The following is a 17,037-nucleotide window of genomic DNA, read 5'->3' on the forward strand; positions in this document are numbered from 1 at the left end:
TAGTTTGCTGTGTTATATTGTTTTATTGCAGGGATAGGCAACCTATGGCACGTGTGCCGAAGGCGGCACGCAAGCTGATTTTCAGTGGCACTCACACTGCCCGGGTCCTGGCCACCAGTCCGGGGGGCTCTGCATTTTAATTTAATTTTAAATGAAGCTTATTAAACATTTTAAAAACCTTATTTACTTTATACAACAGTAGTTTAGTTATATATTATAGACTTAGAGAAAGAGACCTTCTAAAAACGTTAACATGTATTACTGGCATGCAAAACCTTAAATTAGAGTGACTAAATGAAGACTCGGCACTCCACTTCTGAAAGGTTGCTGACCCCTGTTTTATTGCATGTATTATTGCTATTTCTGGTAGCATCTACACACTTTCCAAACAGAGAAGACATGATCCCTTTTGTGAAGCACTCACAATCATTTCCCTATATGTAATAACATGAGGTGGGCTTGTCCCCCAGATCTGGAGGAAGGCAATGGCAGACCCTTCCCCAGGAAAAACAGCCCCTCACTTCCCCAAAGTTGAAGAAATACCTGAACAATAAAAGATCATCATAAGATTGGAAAAAACAAAGTGTTTGTGATGATGCCAACACTAGAACAAATTCTGCTTTCAGTAATACTAGTGTCAACCTGGAGTAATGCTTTTGACTTCACTCCAGATTTATACCAGTATAAATGAAACATATAATGTAAACAACTAAGAGGACCTGTTGTTAGTTAGTACGCCATCTCTACATTAATAATAGAACAGAGCTATTAAAGGAGTAAGTGGACAATCAAATATGCCCTGCAAGACAAAATGATGGCATAATTTGATTCCAAACCACATATTATACAATACAAGGTAATATTACAGCTGGTATTCTGATCCTTAATATGGTGTATATATATATATATATTTGTATATGTTTACATTTCCTTTCTCATTACTTGTGCCACTGAGTGTAACTGGAAAATTAATAAAGAGTTTATAGTAAAAAAAATATAGCACTGATGTTCAGTTGATCAATAACCGGGGGACATTGATCAGTGGAACAGAGCAATGCTTTCATTGCCTTAAAAATCAATTCTCGAGAGTGACAAACAGACACACACACATAGATATACTCAGCTTGGTTACCGGCCACTCCACAGACAAAGTTCAGGGTGTTTCTAAATAGTTTAAAGCAAATTTTTGGTTTGTTTAGGGCAAATTAATCACTCCAGAAAGTTTGAAGAAAGTCAGCGAAAGACTAACACAGACAGACTTTTGTTTTGGTGATTGGAAGCATAAACAGCCATCCTGCTGTCTTTGAACCATTCTATGCTACGTTTTTTGTTTTGACCAGCACAGGAAGGTAAGTTGATCTATCTCGGTTTAATGGGGCAGATCCTCAGTTGATGTAACTAGAGTTCTGGGGCTAGTTTTCTAGGAGCTGTGACAATTTACACAAGCAGAGGATCTGCCCCCATGTATTTAACAGCCTTTCCCTTTGAGCACAAAGGGTATGGAAGAGAAACAACAATAAAACAGGGGTTCTATATTCAAATTGAACCTTTTATTTGCTTTTAAGAAGCCTTAAAGGGAATATGTTGTTTATTGCCCTTCATTTGGTAGTGAAGAAAAGAGGAAAATAATCAGTATTTATAGAACTGTTTGGTTCTTTTTGGAACATCGCCATTTTGATTCTGTATTATGTCCAAACTAATTGGCAAAGTAACCATGTCTTAAGGCAAATGTTAAAAAGGCAATTTCAAGTGTCACAACTATCTTGGCATTTTTACAATGCTGTTTTTCTTTAGTGTTTCTATTGAATATGCTACATTTTATTAACTAACCTTCTGAAAAAATAAAGCTCACTACTTTCAGACCCAGACTGTGAGCTGGATTCAGTCACTCTTACTCACGCAGAGCAATGCTTTCTGTAGTACCATCAATGGGATTACAGACCCGAAGAGAGCCATTTTAGAAATGAGAAATGCACTCCTATCGGCTCCTCATTTTACATTACAATAAAACCTCACTAATTCTCACTTCACTAATCCTCAAAACCTCATCATCTTCTCTACTGCCCTCTCAGCAAAGACCCATAGTAGATGCTATAATAGTCTCACATGCCTAAGATTTCATTACTTACACAAAGCACTCCAGCATATTTCCTGTTATAGTATGCTATTTATCAGAAATAAATAAATCTAAAGAACAAAGACATTTTTGATGCATTAAGCCAGACTTTTATTTGGTTGCTTCTTGCTTTCACAATGGATCTCCCAGTTACTAGTGAAAATGAGTGAGGTGCTATTGTTTACTTTATCACTGGAAAATGTGCATTGCATTGCATTAGCACACATATATTTGCCCTGTGATTTTTATGACTTAAGTTCTTTCTTTCTTCCCTTTCTTTGGTCTTTGAGCACTTCCGCTGCAGACATCCAAGGTGAAATTTGAGCCCTAATGACATCAATGGGAGTTTTACCATTGATTTACGTGGGGTAATGATTTCACACACACACACCCATTTTTTGAGCCAGTTTTGTCACTTGCAGACCACATGCAACAGCACATTATTTCTGTTATCTCAGGTAAAAAGTTTCTTGCACATTGAACACCAGATCCTCAGCTGGCTGTAAGTTGGCATAGCTTCATTAAAATCAATGATGAGTACTATAGATAACAGCATCATAGGAGACTGTCATTTTAGCAGTGTAGTGTGAGGGTAGGTACAGGCAGTCAGGATTGTAGGAGGCTAATCTGGTGCTGGACAGGAGGGCTGCTGATGGGTCTAGCTAACGCATGACATCACTACCCTATACTAGACCAGGGATAGCTAGAATTAAGAAACTGAGGTTGCTGTGCAAAGGAAAGAAGAGACTTAAAGGTAAAGAAAGGGTAGGGAATGGCAACTGATTGATATGCCTATCTAGAAAACAATCTGTACTGGTTTTAACCAAGCTTACACCTGGACTGAGTTAGCCATGAACCTGGTTGCTGTTTCGAATCTTTATGCAACAAGCACAGGTAACGTGGGCCATATAAATGCATGAATGGATGGATGGATACCATAGACTCGTAGGACTGGAAGGGACTCATAGCAGGACTAAGTATTATATAGACCATTCCCGACAGGTATTTGTCTAACCTGCTCTTAAAAATCTCCAATGATGGAGATTCTACAACCTCCCTAGGCAATTTATTTCAGTGCTTAACCACCCTAACAGGAAGTTTTTCCTAATGTCCAACCTATACCACCCTTGCTGAAATTTAAGCCCATTGCTTCTTGGCCTTCAGAGGTTAAGGAGAATAATTTTTCTTCCTCCTCCTTGTAACAACCTTTTAGGTACTTGAAAACTGTTATCATGTCCCCTCTCAGTCTTCTCTTCTTCAGACTAAACAATCCCAATTTTTTCAATCTTCCCTCACAGGTCATGTTTTCTAGATGCTTAATCACTTTTGTTGCTCTTCTCTGGACTTTCTCAAATTTTTCCACATCTTTCCTGAAATGTGGCACCCAGAAGTGAACACAATACTCCAGTTGAGGCCTAATCAGTGAAGAGTAGAATGGAAGAATTACTTCTCATGGTTTGCTTACAACACTCCTGCTAATACATCCTAAAATGATGTTTGCTTATTTTGCAGCAGTGTTACATTGTTGACTCATATTTAGTTTGTGATCCACTATGGCTCCCAGAATCCTTTCTGCAGTACTCGTTCCTAAGCAGTCATTTCCCATTTTGTATGTGTGCAACTGATTGTTCCTTCCTAAGTGGAGAACTTTGTCTTTGTTCTTATTGAATTTCATCCTATTTTCTTGTTTCCGGACCATTTATTCGGTTTGTCCAGCTCATTTTGAATTTTATCTTCCAAAGCACTTGCAACCCCTCCCAGCTTGGTATTGTCTGCAAACTTTATAAGTGTACTCTCTATGCCATTATCTAAATCATTGATGAAGATATTGAGCAGAACTGGACCCGAAACTGATCCCTCTGGGACCCCACTTGATATGCCCTTCCAGCTTGACTGTGAACCACTGGTAACTAGTCTCTGGCAATGGTTTTCCACTTTATAGTTACGCCATCTAGGTTGCATTCCCTTAGTTTGTTTATGAGAATGTCATGCAACCCAGTATCAAAATCCTTGCTAAAGTCAACATCTACCACTTCCCCCCTCTCCACAAGGCTTGTTACCCTCTTGTCTGTGTTAAACATTTTTAACATGACATTGGAAATGACACAACTACCATTTGTAAGGACAAATCCTGGCCCTGTGGTGTGCTTCACTGAAGGAAGCAGTAGCTCCTGACCTTCCTATCTTGGATGCACACTGACCTGACTGATCCTGAGTATGAGACCCAATGCACAGTGGGGCACTCACTGCAACACTGGTAAACTGTCACAGATGGTTCACAGGGGCCAGGAACCCCCCTAACAGTCCTTTGTGGATCCTGGCCTGCTCTTCTACCCCATCCTCACTGAGACCACATAGGTTATTAAAGTTGTAGGATGCCGTCACCTTGTACAGCTCTTGCCTAACACTTACTGTGTTATGCGGAGTTTGGGGTGTAGTGGGAAGGCTCAGTCCGCCTCCCTTCATGGCTGGGTTTGGAGGAGTAGTTTTACCACTGTGGAGCCCATCCTCTCCCTGAGTGAGATCATTTTATGGGCCATGCAGTTTGTTCAGTTCTCCCCAGCTGTCAGTCAGCCATGGGGAAGACTACCCTTCCCCTACCCCGAGTCATGGATATTGGGGAGCTCATATATGGCAGTTTGAGGCCAGAGTCACAGACTCTGCCTGTGTGGAGTGAGGGGGCTTTGCACTCAGAGTGGGGGCTCCTAAACTCTTAGGAATCACAGATGTGACTGTGGAGCAGCCCTAGGCAGCTGGTGAAAATATTGTTGGAGAGGGGGATGGGCTGCAGAACACTAAAAGCCACCGGAGTAGAGACTGGAAAGGTTTCATATCGCTGGCATTTCCAATTACAATATTCCAGTTAAAAATAACTTACCTCTCGTGTAGATCTCAAAGCACTTCACACAGGAGATGAGTATCATTATCCCCATTTTACAGATGGGGAAACTCAGGCAAAGGGAGGTAAAATGGCTTGCCCAAGACCACCCTGCTGTCCAATGGCAGAGCTAAGAATAGAAGCCAGGTCTCTTGAGGCCTTGGTGGTGTGCTATACATTCGGCCACAGTGCCTCCCACTATGTATATCTGTTTTCTTATTTCAGTGATTTGTGCTGTGTGACATATAACAAATCAAACACACTTGCTAATGCAAGCGTGTAGCGGCAGCAGCAGCATCACTACCACAACGCTGTCGGAGTGCTATCGCCCAGGCAGAAGGAAGCAGAAGATATAAGATGGTCAGGCAAGTGCCACCTCTCAGCACTACAGTTGCTCTAGGGGCAGGGAGTATCAGACAGCAGGGAGCTCTCAGATATTTGGTGGTTGTTAGTGGGCTGGACTGGTGCAAGTCCAGCCATGGCCTGTTACTTACAGTGATTTGTGTGTATATTTTACCAATAATTTGATATTATATTTTCTATCAGACCAAGTACCTGGCCATGCTCCTCTTCCCTCAGTGTGTCTCTTCTCTCAGTCTAATTTGTCTGTGTTTAACATTTCTTTTAAAATTTCATTATATTATTTTTCTCTGAGCCTATCTCTTGTGTTCCTTTAAGGCCTTTTTTTGCCCTCTGCACCTCCACTTTCTCCTGCCAACCCCTGTGCAGAATTTCCCTTCAATATTCTCACTCTCTCCTACTTGGGTCTGTGCTCTTGCTTCCCTCCCACACCCTGCACACACACACACACACACACACACACTCTTAATCAAACCTCTACCTCTTTTATATCTCTCCACTCTCTCTTTCGTTCCCTGTCTTCACTCACACTTTCCCCCCTTCACCTCCCCTGCATAGGCACCGACTTCCCTGCTTTCCCCTGGGTGCTCGACCCCACCTCTGTCCCCGGCCCTGCCCCCATTCCACCCCTTCCATGAGGCCCTGCCCCTGCCCTGCCTCTTCCCACCCCTGCCCCGCCCCCATTCCAACTCCTTCCCCAAATCCCCACCCCAGCCCCGCCTCTTCCCCACCTCCTCCCCTGAGCGCGCCACCTTCCCACTCCTCCCCCCACTCCTGGAGCATGCTAATGCCACCAAACAGCTGTTTGGCGGTGGCTGGGTGGGAAGCGCTGGGAGGTAGGTGGAGGAGCAGGGATGCAGCGCGATGGGTGGGGGGGAGAAGGAGGTGGGCCGGGGGGTGAAGTGAGCTTGGCTGCCGGTGGGTGCTGAGCACCCACTAATTTTTCCCTGTGGGTACTCCAGCCCTGGAGCACCCAAGAAGTCACCTCGTCCTGTCTCACAGAACTGCACGCCTTCACTACACACCTTTGTGCCCTCCTCACAAACACTTGCACACAAATTCCTCTGTTGCCCTTTGGGGTGCAATTCAGACCAGTGAGAGGTTATGTCACTGCCTACCCCTTAACCCTGCATGCCTCGAATGCCCTGCTGTGCCAGCATGCTGCACACCCTGATTATCTGTATGTGGTACATCCCTGGATCGGCATGACAGCCACACCCTGGCTTTCCCCAGCTGTGGTTACTACCTGCAGGGTGACCCCAACACACACCCTGTCCTGAATTTTCCCAAAACCGTCTGTCCTGAAGTGTCCAGCCCTCTCCTGGGCCACCCAGAGAATTAATACATCTTGTTTGCTCCTTTAAAGAGACAAAAGCACATCACAGTTTATTAAATTAACTGAGGTAAATCCACCCTTCCTTGCAAACATAGCACTGAGTTGGTTTATAGTAAAAATAAAACCATTTTATTAGCAATAGGACATAGGTTAAGTGATGCCTAGTGACTAAAACTTAACCTAGCAAGGTACAGGCTTTGTTCAAGATGTTTTTTTCTCACCAATCTTCCTTTGTCTCAGTCATGGCTGAATTTCTCACAGTCAGGACCTTCCACAGAAGTACAAGGTGCTGGCTTCCCATGGTTTCCTAAGTAAAAGATCTTTGCCTAAGCTGGTTTCTCATCTATACAGGGCCACCCAGAGGATTCAGGGGGCCTGGGGCAAAGCAATTTCAGCGGCCCCTTCCATAAAAAAAAGTTGCAATACTATAGAATACTATATTCTCGTGGAAGCCCCTGAGGGGCCCAGGGCAAATTGCCCAACTTGCCCCCCCACGCTCATCTTATACACTGCCACCATATGCACACAACCCAACCATCAACCCTCTGCAGTACCTGCCTGCTTTCCCCAAGCTGCAGTTCCCCACCTCCACCATCCTACAAACCCCTATTCTCTCACCTGGCCCAGTGCTCCAGCCCCCTCACCCACATCTGAGATCCTATCTGCTGTTTCTCCTCCTTCTCTTCCCCCCTCCTTGGCTGGTCTTTGACCAATCGGAAGAGTCACAGTTCTGGGGACAGGCTGAGAGCCAATGGTACTCCTGACCACTGTGCAGTAAGAAGCAGAATTCCTTCCAGTCCCTGTTCAGCAACGGGCCTTGCAGAAGTAGTGAAGGAAGAAGCTGCTGCCTCTTGTGTTTTCCTTCCTGATGGCTATAGAAGGTATTTCAGGGAGCAATAGCACTTTATTGGACCCAGAGGTGATCCAACCTCCTGGGGCCTAAGCCCCCATGTATCAGCTGACTCTGGAACCAGCTCTACACTACGGGCAAAGACTGGATCAGAATTTGACCTATAGCAAAACTGCTCTGTGAAAAACAAAAAGACTTTTCTCTAAGGCCTGGTCTACACTAGGAGTTTATGTCGAATTTAGCAGCGTTAATTCGACTTAACCATGCACCCGTCCACACCAGGAAGCTAATTAGTTCGACCTAGAGGGCTCTTTAGGTCGAATTCTGTACTCCTCCCCGACGAGGGGAGTAGCGCTAAATTTGACATGGCTATGTCGAATTAGGCTATGTGTGGATGGAAATGGAACTTAGTAGCTCCGGGAGCTATCCCACAGTGCACCACTCTGTTGACGCTCTGGACAGCAGTCCGAGCTTGGATGTTCTGACCAGCCACACAGGAAATGCCCAGGGAAAATTTGACATGCTCCGGCACCTTGTGGATGTTCTGCAGGACCGCAGGCAGGAGGACAGAGCACCCCTGCACTGTATCTGCAACCACCCTCCCCCGCCACAAAGTCCCAAACCCCCCTCACCCAAAGTAACAAGAAGGAGGAGCGACAGGGGCCGTGAAAACTGTCACTGCACCCCTGCAGAGTGCACAAATACAAGAAGGCTTTCATTCCCTAAATGTTGAGAAGTCCTTCCCTTCCTGGCTCACCAAAGCCCCAATCCCAGTTTCATCCCCTAACTGTGTAGTTGATTATTAAAAGTAGTTTGCTGTTAATTACTATTTCCGTCAAGTTTTTCTACAGAAGACTGTCTGTGAAGGGGGGGGCGAAGGGGGTTGTTAATTGCATAGGACAGTCACCTTTACCAGGGTACAGACACGGGGGCAGGATCAACAGCAGGTCACACACACAGTGCAGTCAGTAGGCACCCTGGTCGGTCTGGGAGGTGTTTTCCATATTCTGTGTGGGTGGGGGTACGTGACTTTGTGGCATGGGAGGGCGGTTACAGAACTTATGCAGCGGTCCTTGTCCCGGACCACAGAGCCACGCAGCAGGGGAATCTGTAACCGTCCTCCCCCGCCACAAGGTCACGTAGCCCCCGCACACAGAGTCCCGAAAAGGAGGGATGGCAGGATCCGTTGAAACAACCAGTCCGGCACTGCAGACCGCTCTAGGAGCAGGAGCCTATCATTCCTCGAGTGTAGAAGCGGTGTTAACATCACTGAACACCCTACCCACCACAGTCTGCTTCCCTGTTTCAACCCTTTAACGCAAATTCATTAATAAAGAAAACGTTGTTAATTAACAATGTTCCATTAACTTTATTTTTAAACGTGTGTTGGAAGGGGGAAAACGTGGTGAACGGGGTATGTAACCGCAGAAGAAAGTCAACAGTAACTGAAGCAGGGGCAGGTTCAGTTTCTCTGTAAAGAAACTGAACAGTCACAGGTTACCCTGCTCCCTGAGGAACCTAGCTTTCAAAGCCTCCCGGATGCACAGAGCTTCCCGCTGGGCTCTTCTAATTGCACGGCTGTCTGGCTGAGCATAATCAGCAGCCAGGCGATTTGCCTCAACCTCCCATCCCGCCATAAAGGTCTCCCCCTTGCTCTCACAGAGATTGTGGAGCACACAGCAAGCTGCAATAACAATGGGGATTGTAAGCGGGTGGTACTCACCCCTGCCGCGCTTCCTGCTGGTTGGTCCCAGAATGTCCCTCAGTCCAGCCCTGGAGCGCCCCCGGCAGGCTGGTGACCCGCCTGTTCCCTGGCCCCGGCGTCCCTCCCTGGACCCGGTGCCCGCTATCTATAATTGGGTCTCCCCCTCCCAGGGGAACCCCACGCTACTATCCCCGCCTTGCCTCAGTAGTGGCTACTGACAGTCATGGTCTAGCCCCACACCCTGGGGCAGACTGCAGTATCAGCCCACTCATCACAGGCAAAGGGGTTTGGACCTGCTGCTTTGTCCTACCCCTGGGTTGTCCCTTGCAACCCCCAGTACCTTTGGCCCTATAGCTAGGCTGCAGCCTGGGGCTTTCCAGGCTGGAGCTTCCCTAGCTCCTCAGCCTGTTCCCCCAGCCCTGCTTCACTCAGGTACCTAGCCTCAGGCCCTAAGCAGCCAGGCCCATCCCTCTCTGAAGCCAGAGAGAGACTCCCTGGGCTCTGGCTTCCCTGCTTCTTATAAGCCCCAGGACTTCAGTTTGGGGCGTGGCCCCAGCTGCAGCCACTTTCCCCATCAGCCCAGCCTCCAGCCGCAGCTCTCAAGCCCTGCCAGGCTGCTTTCTAAAGCCCTCAGGGCCGGAGCAGGGTCCACCCTGCTACAGGGATATTGGTTTCGCTGAGATCCGAGCGAGTCAGTAAGCTCCTCCATCTCCCCTTGAGATGTCTGAAAGCACGTTGAATGATGACAGTTACCCAAGACCACCCTCGACACATTTTTCCCCCCAGCATGCATTGTGGGGAAATCCCAGAATTCAAATGGGCAGCGGGGTCTGCGGGAACTGTGGGATAGCTTCCCACAGTGCACCGCTTCCAATGTCGACGCTTGCCCCGTTAGTGTGGACTCACAAAGTCGAATTAGTGTCCTTAGTATGGACACACAAATTCGACTTTGTAAGGTCGATTCCACAAATTCGAATTAAGTTAAATCGAACTAATCTGGTAGTGTAGACATACCCTAAGAGTGTCTCACTGTATTTTGCTATCATCTCGTACATTCTCTTGGCTTAATACATTCATATTTATTTTGTGCATTACATTTGTTTCTTTTCTTGGCCTTCTGAATTTGTGACCTCACGCACAACTTAAAAGGTTGTGGCAGGAAAAAGGACTGCACTGACCTACAGCAAATCAATGTGACCTAGAGGGGGCATTGACCAGTGGAACAGTGCCTTAAAAAAATCAATACTGCAGGGTGACATGCAGCCTGTGTACTGGCCAACCAGGGATAGTTTCCTCATTCTTTGGGGAGAAACTCCTGTTTGTTTAATGGAATCTATCACTCGAGAACATTTCTGTACCTCTCTGAAGCTGGTACAGGGAAAGGGGAAATATAAAACTTGAAGCCAGCTGAAAAATCACTTTGCTGTCTGGCGAGCTGAAACATTGGTAGCCATTTTAATACTGTATAGCCAGGTAAGCCAAGATATTTTCTTACTTTCTTCAGCTTTACATAGGTTAATGTATTGAGAGCTCTAATTAAAAAGCAGAAGGCTACTGCAGACACAGTCTTGTTCATTGAAGGTGAAGGGAGTGGGTTTGATTCTTCTTTGTAAGATTGGCAAGATGTTCAAGTCTCTCTGGTATGTCTTCTCTTCTGTAACTTGATCAGATTCAGTCCTGATGTGGGCAGGTGCAAGCTGCACTGACTTCAGCGGGAGAAGCAGTCGCTGAACTTGGCTGTCTATGCTTAGGTTGATTGTCCTTGCATTCTGAAGGGATAGTCAGACATTTCAAAGATAGTGCACCAGATCCTCCTCTGGTGTAAGTCATTTTAGCTCCGCTGAAGTTGATTGAGCTATGTTGATTTACATCAGCCAATGATCTGGCCCTATGGGTATATCCAAAAGCTGCACAAGGGGAATATGAAACTTCCCTACATGATCTGACTTTTACAGAAATGTCATTAAGCTGTATGTGCTTATTTTGAGAAAATGGTAGTGCAAACAGACGAGGGATGGCATGCACAGGAAGAGAGCAAGGGTTAAAATACAAAGTAAGTGCAGATGGGCAAAAGTTAATTTTAAATAAAAAAAGGCAAACACCCACGGCTGACAAAGAAAAAAATGACAAAGGAAAAATATCTACATCCATTTCCCCTCCCTCTTCATTCTTCTTTTGTATGTTGTCTATCTATTTAGATTTTTTTTTTTCTCTTTGAGCCAGGAGCTGTCTTCGTAAATGATTGTAAAATGCTCTGCCCAATTTTGGGCTCTGTCTGAACAGTAAGTAATGATAGTGAGAGGCAAGAATTACCTTTCTTAAAGATCTCTCTCTAAAAGCATTTAATTACAAGTAACTTGTTTAAAAGCTGAATTACTCTATGTAATGTTTGTAAAATGCTCAGAAGGTACGGTAAGTAAATGCTAAGTTTTGTTGTTAAATTTGTAGCAGTGGAGAACAATGCAAATTACACTCTGTAGAAATGCAGACTGACAAAAAGACTGGCAATCTCTGCTATGTGATAGCAATACCTTGCATTTCTTGGAATCCCTTCACTGTATCCCTCAGTTCCACTGTACCCTGGGGCGGCTCCAGACCCCAGCACGCCAAGCGCGTGCTTGGGGCGGCATGCTGGGGGGGGGGGGCGCTCTGCCGGTCACCGGGAGGGCGGCAGGCGGCTCTGGTGGACCTCCCGCAGGCGTGCCTGCGGAGGGTCCGCTGGTCCCGCAGCTCCGGTGGACCTCCCGCAGGCATGTCTGCGGAGGGTCCGCTGGTCCCGCGCGGCTTCGGTGGAGCCGCAGGACCAGTGGACCCTCCGCAGGCACTCGTGCGGGAGGTCCACCGGAGCTGCGGGACCGGCAACCGGCAACCCCCCCCTGCGGCATGCCGCCCTGCTTGGGGCGGCGAAATGTCTAGAGCCGCCCCTGATTGTACCAAGTTCAAACTTTCATGTCATACACAACTCACTGGTCCTTTTTCTCTTAACTCATTGCTCTGATGTCCCTCCTCTTCCAGTAATGCCAGCTTCCACCATCAGCTTGTCTGCTTCTCCCTCAAATATTTTTCTGCTTTCTTCCACACTGCCCCTTATGCATGGGACACCCTCCATGAACTGATCTCTAAAGCTACTACGCATTGCACCTTCACATCCCTTCTCAAGACCCACTTCTGCCACAATACCAATGAAAAATCAGCCAATGTATAATGGCTAAACTGAGGAGCATTCCAGGCACGCAATTGTGGGAGCAAATGGGTAATTCTGATGATGACTTTTTTTGTTATTCCAAAAATATTTGCATCATATATATAAAAATGTATGTCTGTGTATAAAAATTGCATATAGTTTGATCATTTCCCCATCCCCTAAATTGCTCCTCTTTTTAGATTATAAACTTCTTGAAGGCAGAAATCTACCTGCCTGTATCTACTTCTATTTTATACAGTGTTTGGCACAATGGGTCCTTGATCCTTTTAGTCACTACGGCAATACGAATATTTATTTACAATAGCAGTTATAATAATAATTGTGGGTTTCTACTAGATGTTAACAGCAGAATGCAAAAAATAATAATAAAAAAACCCCAATCCCAATAATCTCAAACTTCAAACCTCTCATGGAGAACCATTTGTGGATCAGGTTCCAGTATCAATCAGACCTCCCTCCTCTGGGAATTGGTGATATCTGTGAGTTTAGTATTAAACCTCTAATCTGTCTCTCTTCTTTATTTAATATGTTAGCCGCAGCCTCTGACAACTGTGGATTGTGTATATAATGCACTAACCCTGATAGGGACATGTTATTCAAAGATTTCATTCTGATTGAACCAACTGATGAAGAAGCACACCATACTGAAATGCAATCAATCTATCTTCTGTACAGTACTAAAGTGGGACATATAGCAGTCCTCTCACATCAGAGGGGATAGTATAAAGAAATTTCTGTGGTGGGAACATCATAGAGTTTCCCTTTCCCTTTGTCCCTTTCTATGGGTTTCATCTTGAGAGTATGCTGTCCGGCCTGGGATATGGAGCCTTTCTTTCCTAGATCAATGGTGTGAATCCAACCCAAATCCACAGTGACTAAAAGTTACCTTTCAGTATCCTATGTGAGAAGGACTGGAACTATGAGTTCACTTCTTAGTGGATAGATTTCCATGCTGTAAACCCCTCAATCACCATTGGTATTATCTTGTAGTGTTGTTATAGCTGTGTTGTTCCCAGGATATTAGAGAGACAAGTCAGGTTAATATTTAAAAATAAAAAAATCAAATGAAGATTTGTTGTATTGCTAAGACAAGGTGAGTGAGGTAATATCACTCTACACCACACCACTGACCTAACTTCTGTTGGAGAAAGAGACAAGCTTTTGAGCTTACACAGAGCTCTTCTTCAGGTATGGGAAAGGTACTCAGATAAATACAAGCTGGAACAGATTGTTTAGCAAAAGTAGTTAACACATATTCTAAGAAATCATTCAAGGTGAAGTGGCCTGTTAACACCTGACTTATGACCATGACTCATCTTTTGAAGGATTCCTTTAGAGGACTGAGAGGTCAGATACGGAGTGATAATTTTGTGAAGTGTTCACCCATGGGTGATATGGGCTTTTTGTCTTTTATCATTGTTCAGTGTGAGTTCGTTTGAGAGCATAGTTATCTGGTTTCACCCATATAGTTGTTATTGGGGCATTTAGTGCATTGGATAAGGTATGCCACATGATCTTAAAAGGTGTGTTGTGGGGGAGTGTTGAACGAGGGGTCACCAAATGAAATTAATAGGCAACAGGTTTAAAACAAATAAAAGGAAGTTCTTCTTCACGCAGCGCACAGTCAACTGGTGGAACTCCTTACCTGAGGAGGTTGTGAAGGCTAGGACTATAACAATGTTTAAAAGGGAACTGGATAAATTCATGGTGGCTAAGTCCATAAATGGCTATTAGCTAGGATGGGTAAGAATGGTGTCCCTAGCCTCTGTTCGTCAGAGGATGGAGACGGATGGCAGGAGAGAGATCACTTGATCGTTGCCTGTTAGGTTCACTCCCTCTGGGGCACCTGGCATTGGCCACTGTCGGTAGACAGATACTGGGCTAGATGGACCTTTGGTCTGACCCGGTACGGCCGTTCTTATGTTCTTATCATAGCAGTAGAAATGTGTCTACAGGTTTTGCATCTGGCAAGATCTGGTGCTGCTTTGAGTTGGTGGGTTTGATCTGTGGGGAGCTTGTTTCTGATGATCATCCTGGCAAGATTGGGGGGTTGTGAAGATGAGTTCCGTGTAAGCTCAAAAGCTCATCTCTTGGACCAACAGAAGTTGGTCCAGAAAAAGATATTACCTCACCCATCTTGTCTCTGTCATTTTATTTATTTATTTATTTGTAGCCTGAGTAGAAAAGCAAAGAAATTAATGGGCATGAAGTCTAAATCATGCTCTCCTTCTGAGGTCTTGTCTTCCTTGGAAACTTTCCCCAATTCTAGCAGTTAATAGCCATCTGCCAAGGTAGCTGCACTGGTGCAATGCTCAAGGGTAGACAAGGAAAGCAGTGATTTGCATGGTGGATTTACCCAAGTTTCAAGCAAGTATAAGTGGTGCTGGTGCAAACTGAGGCTTTCTTTGTCTGTACTTTGGGATTAGACCACTGCAATTACATCAGTGGCTGTCCCTTGGCTGCTGGCATCAGGCGAAATTCTCAATGTAAACAAGGACTAAGAATCCTTCCAGGATTAGCAGTGTGGGGAAGCTTTACTGTTGTTGATGCCAAATGCGTGCTGTGGAAAAATAGTGGCTTCCAGTAGCTTAACTATGGAGTAAAGATTCACTATTGAGTATGAGATACCAGGCATATTTTTAGTACAGAATGGGATATATTAGCAGAAAAACCTGACAGCCAGAAAATATAGGGCCACTGCTTTTCACAAGACAGCAGTCTTTGCACTTTTCTGAAGATGAGATGACCTGGCACTATTAGCTAATGAGTGTCTCAGGCAAATATCTGCTCTCCACAAATACCCACAGAACTAAATGTACCTTTGCACTGGTTTTCTTTTAAATAAGTTTAGCGCTCATACAGGGACCAGTCGGACAATCCTATAATACTTAGTCCTGCCTTGAGTGCAGGGGACTAGACTAGATGACCTCTCGATGTCCCTTCCAGTTCTATGATTCTATGAAACTGAAGTCCTCTTCCTGAACAAGCACACCCTACAGGCAACAGTAATGTAACTTGCTCCAAACCATGCTATCTATGTACCTCATGCTTAGCCTGAAGATCTAACCAATTGAAAGTAAGGGAAATCCCTTGCAAGCTGCATGGACACTTTTCAAAGACACCATAATAGAGGCCCAACTTCAATGTATACCCCAATGAAAAAACACAGTAAAACAACTAAAAAAGGGCCATCGTGGTTTAACAACCATGTAAAGGAAGCAGTGAGAGATAAAAAGGCATCTTTTAAAAAGTGGAAGTCAAATCCTAGTGAGGTAAATACAAAGGAGCATAAACACTGCCAAAGTAAAAATGTAATAAGAAAAGCCAAAAAAGAGTTTGAAGAACAGCTAGCCAAAAACTCAAAAAGGTAATAACAAAATGTTTTTTAAGTACACCAGAAGTAGGAAGACTGCTAAACAACCAGTGGGGCCCCAGGACGATTTAGACACAAAAGGAGCACTTAAAGACAATAAAGTAATTGCGGAAAAACTAAATGAATTCTTTGTTTCAGTCTTCACAACTGAGGATGTTAGGGAGATTCCCAAACTGGAGCCGTCCTTTGTAGGTGACAAATCTGAGGAATTGTCATAGATTGAAGTGTCATTAGAGGAAGTTTTGGAATTAATTGATAAACTTAACAGTAACAAGTCACTAGGACCAGATGGCATTTACCCAAGAGCTCTGAAAGAACTCAAATGTGAAGTTGCGGAACTATTAACTAGGGTTTGTAACCTGTCCTTTAAATCAGCTTCTGTTTCCAATGACTGGCTAATGTAACTCCAATATTTAAAAAGGGCTTTAGAGGTGATCCCAGCAATTACAGACTGATAAGTTGAACATCAGTACTAGGCAAATTAGTTGAAACAATAGTAAAGAAAAAAATTGTCAGACACATAGAAGAACATAAATTTTGGGGCAAAAGTCAACATGGTTTCTGTAAAGGGAAATCATGTCTTACTAATGTATTAGAGTTCTTTGAAGGGGTCAATAAACATGTGGACAAAGGGGATCCAGTGGACATAGTGTACTTAGATTTCCAGAAAGCCTTTGACAAGGTCCCTCACCAAAGGCTCTTACGTAAATTAAGTTGCCATGGGATAAGAGGGAAGATCCTTTCATGGATTGAGAACTGGTTAAAAGACAGGGAACAAAAGGTAGGAATAAATGGTAAATTTTCAGAATGGAGAGGGTTAACTAGTGGTGTTCCCCAAGGGTCTGTCCTAGGACCAATCCTATTCAACTTATTCATAAATGATCTGGAGAAAGGGGTAAACAGTGAGGTGGCAAAGTTTGCAGATGATACTAAACTACTCAAGATCGTTAAGACCAAAGCAGACTGTGAAGAACTTCAGAAAGATCACACAAAACTAAGTGATTGGGCAACAAAATGGCAAATGAAATTTAATGTGGATAAATATAAAGTAATGCACATTGGAAAAAATAACCCAACTATACATACAATAGGATGGGGGCTAATATAGCTACAACTAATCAGGAAAGAGATCTTGGAGTCATCGTGGATAGTTCTCTGAAGACGTCCATGCAGTGTGCAGCAGCAGTCAAAAAAGGAAACAGGATGTTTGGAAT

General features: G+C 44.6%; 1 protein-coding gene across 2 annotated transcripts in view; it reads left to right on the forward strand.

The window, feature by feature from the left end:
* The first annotated feature begins 1,120 nt into the window (after positions 1-1,120).
* The window catches only part of LOC123371909 (transmembrane 4 L6 family member 1-like), a 29,030-nt gene continuing 13,113 nt past the window's right edge, over positions 1,121-17,037 (forward strand). The window contains exon 1 of one of the 2 annotated variants that reach the window (XM_045019796.1): positions 1,121-1,349. The gene's annotated coding sequence lies outside the window, so the exon portion shown is untranslated. Of the gene's footprint in view, positions 1,350-10,560; positions 10,719-17,037 lie in introns of those variants that run through there. The other variant, XM_045019789.1, reaches the window with a different exon arrangement.

Source organism: Mauremys mutica, chromosome 1, assembly GCF_020497125.1.
Source record: "Mauremys mutica isolate MM-2020 ecotype Southern chromosome 1, ASM2049712v1, whole genome shotgun sequence".
NCBI lineage: Eukaryota > Metazoa > Chordata > Testudines > Geoemydidae > Mauremys > Mauremys mutica.